Below are 7,186 nucleotides of genomic sequence, written 5' to 3' on the forward strand. Positions count from 1 at the left end.
CGACCCTCTTCCAAGGACCACGGACCAATGGTGGGGGAAACCGTTTAATCACGGAAGGCCGCTGCTGGTAATTCCAGCGGACAATGGCTGTTAACCTGCGTCGTCGGGGATACTGTAGAACTACCCTTTCACGCTAATACCGTGAATATGGATTTGTCGCTCGTTCGACTCTCACCAGATGGCTGTCTTCTTTACGTTCATGTAAAAGTATGTATTGGAGGAGAGTGATGGATTGTGAAAGCTGAACGGTGTTACGCATCCCTGGTGATTATTGACTGTCGAGTACATCAAGGATGGTGATGGAATAGTGGAAAGTGCTGCAGGTTACTATTGTTCCAACTTTGTTATATACTTTGTTATATCCAATGGGATTATTGTAAGTAGACTGCGAATATACAATTTCATGTTTTCATATTTAGATAGAATATAATTTCGCATATTTTTGGATATTATGTGCATTATGTCTGATTATAAAACAGAGGAAATACTAAGGAAAGTAAAGTACGTGATTAAATATGCAATTTACGTTTGAGATTCCGTCTAATGTAAGTTCTCTTATATAGTTCATACGGAAATTAACTAGAATCAACCAAATACATTTGAAAACTGTATCACAATATCCACATCCCCAGAATTACACAAACTCAAGATCAACCCCTATCAGTCTCGCCAAAGGAAATAGACAACCCCCGTCTCTTTCAGCGTCTAATTCGGAATTGAACGGCGATGCGGGGCGCAAGCGTCATTAATCTTCGATATGAACCAATCGTGGATACCTATCGGGTAAAATTGAGAAGTGGCGGGCGAGAGGTTTCCGCGAACGAGGATGCCTCGATAACGTCGTCGTAACGACGCGGTTATTGCCGCGCCCGACCGGCCATCGTATATGCATAATCCACGTCAGAGTCGCATAAATTCCACATCCAGAACCGTATTAATTTCCCCGACTAATCGCGATTGGGATCTACAGGCAATTACGAGAAGGATGGGGCCAATCAGATTGGCGGCGGCCGCTTCGCCCGCTTCCGTTAACGCGAAAGGTCCGGTCACGCACACGCAACCCCTGAACGCAGTCGACGCCCCGCGTTTCCATCCCCTCGCGGCCATCGTACAGCGCGTGCAAAACTGCATGGCACAACACCATGGAGGGTAGCTGGCTTTATGAATTGTCCAGAGATATCGCGATCGAACCGACCTCCGAAATCGATCTGTGCTCTCTGCCCAAATTCACGATTCGATGTGACTAAATTATGCAACTAATTGCCGTAATTGCGGCCGATTATTGCTCGATCGTGTATGACTAATATGTAAACATTGCATGGCTATAGTTGATATATTTGACGAATAGAGTATAGTATAATGCAGGAAGGATTGCCGGAACCGAGGTTGGTAATTGGTTAATTAGATAAGAGCAGTATACATTGATGAGTTTTGTGTTACTTGAGTTGTTTCGTGGCTAGTGTGCTTTGGTGGTTAGGTTTAGGTGAGCCAGTTTAAGCAGGGTTGAGTTTGGACTCCTGTTTGAACTGTTCGGCGGTGGTCGAAGGGTCGGTCTTGTTAAGGGAAATTTGACCCGATGAGTTTGATTTACTTAAATCGATACATGTACAGTTGGCACGTTCATCGAGTAGTCATTTGGTCGATGTTTTTGTATATTCTGCTTTGAATAGGAATTAACGAGCAGCGGAGGAGCCGGTAGAAGGGGTTGCTGCAGTAAACACAATCAGTGTGTTACTGTATATACGCGTGTATGGATGTAATATTAGAAGCCCAGGGCTCTCTCGGATAATTACACTCGCTAGCAAAAGAAATAAAAGAGAATCTGCGATATAAGGAGAATGATGGGATCGTTTCGAGAGGGGAGAAGTTGCCGACGCGATGAAAAGAAGATTGTAAAGAACGAGATCACGATTGAAATCGTATCGAGGATTATTCTTTAGTCAAGAATCGTATCTGTAACGAGCATGGACGTATTTGGAGAATCAAATTTTTCAATATCTTATGTTGAATATGAACCAAATAACGAACGCTGTATCTCATTACAGCGTCAATGAAACTTCAAAATGTTTTATCGTATACAATGTGAATATAAAAATGTTCTATGGTTTGAATAGTCTTGTGAGATAGCGTACATAATAAAGATCATTTCTCACGTTCTAAAATTTCTATTTCATCGGCGAAATAACGTGGAAATATGCAGGAAAAATAGAAATGCCGTAGAAGAAGAGAAAAATAACGATTGAATCACGCAAACTGCTGGCATGAGGAAACACGGGTTATACGGAAATAAAAAGGGGACGAAGGCGTCTCTAAAACGGCGTCGGAAGGAACCGGCGTATTTTTCCGCTGTCGTCCGGCCGGATTTTTGCCGCGGCGCGGAAACAAAAAGCGTGGTCGCATAGTTTCGAAACAATTCCGTCGTGGAATTCCACGACATCCGCGGCTAAAGGGCAGTAAATTTGCCGCGCATTTTGCACACCACGCTAAGCATTCAGGCACGTACAGTCCCGGCAAGAACCACGCGGTAATTCTTCAGGGATCGATGAATTAATTACAAATGAGACGAAATAATAGTTTGTCAAGTGGAAACCAATTACTTCTCTCATTTACCTCAAATATGATGATACTCTTCCTCCATTGTAAATACAAATTTCATTGAATTTCCACACAGGATGTCCCACTTGAACCTTTAGACACAATTATTTCCTAAACTATACGTTATTTGAACAAATTTCCCCAGTAAAACTTAACATAATAGAATTTCGAGAAAAGTATTTTATGAACATGAATTTTGTTTAGCTAAAATGAATTTATCGTTTAGCTAAATGTGCAATTCGTTACCAACAATTTCATAAACCTCTTATATGTTGATTTTTCAAGATTGTTCGAGATCATTTTGTGTACTCTGTTCAAAATATTATGCATGTAACATCGTGTTTGGAGAATTACTTTTTACGTTAAATTTCAAGTTCATAATATTACATACAGTTACTTCAAAGATAATCGCCCAGGAAGTTCCCAAGCTCTTAATTCATTCACGCAGAGCAATCGAAAGAATTTCTCATTCACAATTTTCTTTCAAATTTATATTATTTACATTCTATATAAATTTTTCTTAGAATATGAACAATCTGTACAAATAGCAAAAAGTTGAACCTTCATTCTACAACTTTCTACTAACTCAACATTCAAATACATCCATCGCTCTAAAATTATATCCTCCAAGATTCTAGAAACACCTCCATCCACTCGAATCTCGCGCACGCACATAATCCAACCCTGAAGCAGGAACAGTAGCCTCGATCACCGCGTCGCTCGTCAGGATCTAAACACAGGCCCAATCTGCATACATTTTCTTACGGCGTGTTGCTAGAATGGCAACGTTACCACGGCAAGATCGTAAAGCAGTGAGTTTCCCATTCGCGTCTCCACCCCTCCGGTGACTTTACAAATTGCGATGCAGTCGGTTACAAGTCACTGCGAACGAGCGAAGCCAGCGAACGAACGTAAATAGCGCGACGTCTCGCTGCTACACGCTCACGATCGTATTTGCCCGTTCACGAGGGTTGTCTCGTCTGTCGACGAATTTGCACCGTGTCCCTGAACCATTGCCGCCGTATCGATGCACCTCGATACGACGTCGTAGCGCGAATTGAAGCGGATTTCTTGGCCGTGTCTCGCCTAGCTCTCGACATTTGCATGGGAACGCCCGGCTTTAATCCGCGAGTCCGCCGCTGAATTATGCCAGCCGTACGATTTGCATAACGCTCGGCCCGGCGTGCGCCCGATAAATGACGATTTCGCGGCAAAATTGGCCGCCAGACTCGAATTAAATCCGTGGTTCAGTTAATTAAGCGAACTTTACAGCCACGTGACTGGACCGTCGCTGAGGATGATCCCTCGTGATCGTTTTCAACCTCGTTACACTGTGACCATCGTGAAGCGCTGACAGGTGATCGTAAAGTACGTAGGAATGCGAGCAGACGCGTTATGTTTCGTTAAGATATGGGAATTAGTCGAGGGATCTTGTGGCGAGGTGATTTACACGAAGATAGGGTAAGGCGTGAGAAGAGTACGGATGGTTCTCTGATCTAGAGATTTTAATGAGAGATTTTTAAGATTTTTCTTCATGAAAGAATATATATACATTAATAATTAACGTAATACTTAAGTGTTGATATCAACGATTATTAATCATTCGTCAAAATTCCTTTTTTTTTTTAATGTAGTGAAATCAAGAATTACAGTATTATTCCTATGTCACAGTATAATTTTCCAAGCGATACATTACGATAGTATAGCGATGGTAAGCGAGAAGTTTTTATCATCTATCATATAAATTATCAAATTAAAACCTCTGAATTTCTTTCTGTCACGCTCGACTAATTTTCCATATTCACAAAAAACCATTCAGTAAAAATGTTCATTTCAGTCAGATATCGAGAATTGCACCATGCTCGTATAAACTGAAATCTCTGCGTCAATAAAGAAAGCAAAGAAAAAAATGCAGAGAAAAATCAGAACGAGAGAATAGTAACAGACTAGATATCTCCCGCTACTACGGTACTATGGTAGACCTAGATTCGAATCTCGAGCAGGTCCCCGGGGGCCTTTTCTACCCTTTTTCCACGGACCTACACGTGTAGCCGTCGCGGTAGACAGATGTATTGCACACTCTCGAACACAAATCTTCGCTCGGTGCTCGCTTGATCGCGCAGCTGATTGCTGTCACGAACGAACGAGCCAGCGCTCTAGTCCTCTTGTATATTGCTCGGGCGTAACCGGTCTGTAGTATGGCAGTCCGTAGACAAAAGCGACGAAACACCTCGCGCAATAACCGATCGGCGACAAGGCTTCGTCGACGCAACAATTCTCGCAACGTGTTATCTGTGATCCTACGTTTGATCGCCGGAACGAGACTCGTCGAAAGCAGATTGGCGGATAAGAATATTTTTACTAATATAATGAGCAAACATTTTTGCAAACGATAGAAGACTTCTATATTAATGTAATAACAGCAGAGATACGAGAATAGACAAATTTTCGATCGTACAACTTTTGTGCCACCTTGTGCCAAATTTCTTGACAAAATATCCTCTATTCTGTTTGAGAAATACTTATTGAAACCGATATCCATCAGCTAAAATCTATTTCTTCTCGATACAATGCCGATACGATCTTTCGCCTTATCTTTCCATCTCAATCTCGCTCAACAAAAGGCAATAAACCACTCAGTACTACTAATCAACAATTACTCAAGACTCGATCTTCACGCTCCTGTCTTTCAAGTGAAAAGATCGTGGATGCTCGCGAAAGGTCAGAGCGAATGGAATCGCACGGATACTGAGAAGAGAAAGCGTCGGCCCGGTGTTGCATGCATTAAGAGAAAAAGGCGAAGGTGTGAGTGGGTAATTTGTTAATACGATAAATTGCGCCACCACGGAGAGTACCACGAGTGGGGAGAGAAGGAAGAAGGTTGGGCGAAGGGTGCGAGATTCGACCACGAGGTGAGAGGTAGCTTGGAGACGAGGCGGTTGAGGAGGGGAGGGGGCGGACAGAAGACGGGTAATCGGCTTTTGATTCTACCTTAAGTTATAGGCCGCGTCGATCGTACGTCATTGCCATGATGGCACGGCGAACTATCGGCTATGTCGACGATTTATAGCGGATTCACGCGACCAACGTGGCCCCGTGAAAGGTGAAATAGAGTGAAAAAAGGGGCGGAGAGAATCTCCGCCACTGTGATTACCGCCTTAATGACCGTGACGATTCGCCAGAGGATAAGAAACGAAACCTCAAATCCGGTCGATTTGACTCGCGTGGCTCTTCTGGTTCTTCGAGCTTGTTCTACGAATAGCCTTGGGGGCCACGGCAACTAAAACTCGTCGTTACTTTTTCATCTCGAATTAATCAGCCCGCTCGATTAACCTTTGAACCAAATTCATCTTCTACAGAGAAGAACAAAATCGGTTTTTTTTTTTTGCCGCAAACCATAATACGTTAAAGCTGCTCTCTGAGTGGGGGGAAAAATCATAATTTTCCTTACTTTCTATTTTTATTTTACTCTTTTTTTAACTATCTGAATCCTTAATTAGGATATTATTTACCTGTAAAAATTACTTAAAACTATTACCTATAAGGATTATTTAGAAAAAAAATACATAGAATAACTATCGAGTAATCAAACGCGAGGCGATGCTAATCTGCAAAGGGAGTACGATACTTTTTTCACGGTCAGACACAGCCATTTGGCACACTACGAGTCGTGATGATAAAGTGATATTTTTCTTCTCTCTAGAGGGCGAATTAAGTTCAAGGGTTAACCGGGTTGGACGGTTGGTTCGAGGTTAAAAAATAACGACTAGTTTCAGGGGCGATTGTTTGGAATATAATTAGAAGGGTGGATGGGTTTATCTGTGGCAATTTTTCAAGATCGTCACGAACCATGGAACCTGGAGGGTTCCCAGAGGTTGAGATTGCCATCAGCATGTAAAACTTTTTCTCTCCTCCCCATTTCTAAACGCGTGGTCGCAGCTTGTTGTTTCGCTTTTGTTCGCAACTAGTAATCGATTAGACGAGACACCGCGGAGTATCTCGTTGCCTCGCATTGCTCGGCAGCTCGTGACGGCCAAGATTAATTACGCCCGCGGCTTGCTTTTGTTTTCCCGCTCAATTTAGACGGTGTGTCGATTATCTTGCAAACTATCGAACTTTGATTACTACAGTAGCTTTGCTCGAATTTGATCCGGTCTTAAGGGATTGGTCTCACAGCTAAGTCTTTATGGCTGTCGAGAAATGAGAACAATACTGTCGTAATGCAGATTGAGAGGAATCACGCGTAAATTATTTCTATGCGAATCTGTATTTCTATGAGCACAGTGGGGAAGAAAAGGGAGAAATAAAGGAGTAAATCCAAGCTAAACCAAAGTATTCGTTGTAATATTTTACGAATAAAGCAAGCCCAATAAAAATGTGGAATTGCATGAAGATTTACACTCTAATCGTGAGCTTCAATTTTTCAATCTCTATCTTCCCTCGAAAGTTTATCATAAAAATGAGAAAAGCTTCTCCTTCACAAAACACCGTATCCTTCTCCCCAAAACGTCGTATCAGTCATCAAAATCTATCAAAAATCGTGTACTCGATCGATCTACGCGAAACGACAGAAGCAGATTGAACCACAAAT

Source organism: Bombus pyrosoma, linkage group LG10 (genome assembly GCF_014825855.1).
Source record: "Bombus pyrosoma isolate SC7728 linkage group LG10, ASM1482585v1, whole genome shotgun sequence".
NCBI lineage: Eukaryota > Metazoa > Arthropoda > Insecta > Hymenoptera > Apidae > Bombus > Bombus pyrosoma.